This window comes from Durio zibethinus, unplaced genomic scaffold (genome assembly GCF_047325235.1).
Source record: "Durio zibethinus cultivar Kanyao isolate XHJ-2024 unplaced genomic scaffold, ASM4732523v1 HiC_scaffold_3, whole genome shotgun sequence".
Lineage (NCBI taxonomy): Eukaryota > Viridiplantae > Streptophyta > Magnoliopsida > Malvales > Malvaceae > Durio > Durio zibethinus.
Genome location: NW_028323044.1, coordinates 5,015,737 through 5,018,236, shown reverse-complemented (window position 1 = coordinate 5,018,236; position 2,500 = coordinate 5,015,737).

Genomic DNA, 2,500 nt, shown 5'->3' with positions numbered 1-2,500 from the left:
CATAAAAATGGCATTGGCACGGCAGAAATTTGAAGATGTGCCTAAACCCACCAGGGCCCAGCGTGTGCCGATGGTGCTCGAGACAACCGCCCGCACCAGGGCCCAGCGTGTGCCGAAGGTGCTCGAGGCAAGCGCCCGCACCAGGGCCCAGCGTGTGCCGACGGTGGTCGAGGCAACCGCCCGCACCAGGGCCGATAGTGTGCCGATGGTGCTCGAGGCAACCTGTCGCACCAGGGCCCAGCGTGTGCCGATGGTGATCGAGGCAACCTGCCGCACCAGGGCCCAGCGTGTGCCGATGCTGGTCGAGGCAAGCGCCCGCACCAGCGCCCAGCGTGTGCCGATGGTGCTCGAGGCAACCGACCGCACCAGGGCCCAGCGTGTGCCGATGGTGCTCGAGGCAACCTGCCGCACCAGGGCCCAGCGTGTGCCGATGGCGCTCGAGGCAAGCTCCCGCACCAGGGCCCAGCGTGTGCCGATGGTGCTCGAGGCAACCTGCCGCACCAGGGCCCAGCGTGTGCCGATGGTGCTCGAGGCAACCTGCCGCACCAGGGCCCAGCGTGTGCCGATGGTGCTCGAGGCAAGCGCCCGCACCAGGGACCAGCGTGTGCCGATGGTGGTCGAGGCAACCGCCCGCACCAGGGCCCAGCGTGTGCCGATGGTGGTCGAGGCAACCTGCCGCACCAAGGCCCAGCGTGTGCCGATGGTGCTCGAGGCAACCGACCGCACCAGGGCCGAGCGTGTGCCGATGGTGGTCGAGGCAAGCGCCCGCACCAGGGCCCAGCGTGTGCCGATGGTGGTCGAGGCTGCCGATGATGGTCGAGGCAACCTGCCGCACCAGGGCCCAGCGTGTGCCGATGGTGCTCGAGGCAACCGACCGCACCAGGGCCGAGCGTGTGCCGATGGTGCTCGAGGCAAGCGCCCGCACCAGGGCCCAGCGTGTGCCGATGGTGGTCGAGGCAACCTGCCGCACCAGGGCCCAGCGTGTGCCGATGGTGGTCGAGGCAAGCGCCCGCACCAGGGCCCAGCGTGTGCCGATGGTGGTCGAGGCAAGCGCCCGCACCAGGGCCCAGCGTGTGCCGATGGTGGTCGAGGCAACCTGCCGCACCAGGGCCCAGCGTGTGCCGATGGTGGTCGAGGCAAGCGCCCGCACCAGGGCCCAGCGTGTGCCGATGGTGGTCGAGGCAACCGCCCGCACCAGGGCCCAGCGTGTGCCGATGGTGGTCGAGGCAACCTGCCGCACCAGGGCCCAGCGTGTGCCGATGGTGCTCGAGGCAACCGACCGCACCAGGGCGGAGCGTGTGCCGATGGTGGTCGAGGCAACCGCCCGCACCAGGGCCCAGCGTGTGCCGATGGTGGTCGAGGCAACCTGCCGCACCAGGGCCCAGCGTGTGCCGATGGTGGTCGAGGCAACCGACCGCACCAGGGCCGAGCGTGTGCCGATGGTGCTCGAGGCAAGCTGCCGCACCAGGGCCCAGCGTGTGCCGATGGTGGTCGAGGCAACCGCCCGCACCAGGGCCCAGCGTGTGCCGATGGTGATCGAGGCAACCGACCGCACCAGGGCCCAGCGTGTGCCGATGGTGCTCGAGGCAACCTGCCGCACCAGGGCCCAGCGTGTGCCGATGGTGGTCGAGGCAAGCGCCCGCACCAGGGCCCAGCGTGTGCCGATGGTGGTCGAGGCAACCGACCGCACCAGTGCCCAGCGTGTGCCGATGGTGCTCGAGGCAACCTGCCGCACCAGGGCCCAGCGTGTGCCGATGGTGGTCGAGGCAAGCGCCCGCACCAGGGCCGAGCGTGTGCCGATGGTGCTCGAGGCAACCGACCGCACCAGGGCCGAGCGTGTGCCGATGGTGGTCGAGGCAAGCGCCCGCACCAGGGCCCAGCGTGTGCCGATGGTGATCGAGGCAAGCGCCCGCACCAGGGCCCAGCGTGTGCCGATGGTGGTCGAGGCAAGCGCCCGCACCAGTGCCCAGCGTGTGCCGATGGTGGTCGAGGCAAGCGCCCGCACCAGTGCCCAGCGTGTGCCGATGGTGGTCGAGGCAAGCGCCCGCACCAGGGCCCAGCTTTTGCCGATGGTGATCGAGGCAACCGGCCGCTCCAGGGCCCAGCGTGTGCCGATGGTTATCGGGGCAACCGGCCGCACCAGGGCCCAGGGTCTGCCGATGGTGCTCGAGGCAACCGCCCGCACCAAGGCTCAGCATGTGCCGCTGGTGATCGAGGCAACAACCCACACCAGGGCCCAGCTTGTGCCGATGGCGGTCGAGGCAAGTGCCCGTACCGAAGGGCAGCCTATGCCGATGATGGTCGATGCATGTGCCATCACCATGCGTCATCATGTGCCATTGATGGTCGAGGCCTTGGCCGAAGTTCGATTTTGAGCCACGGTGCCCATGCTTGGCTCCAGCATGTGCTGGTGCCGCATTTTTTTCACTCGGGACAGCATCGCCGGAGCATCACCGGAGTACCGCCGGAGAACCTGACCGGCGGCATTGGGGTTCCGGCG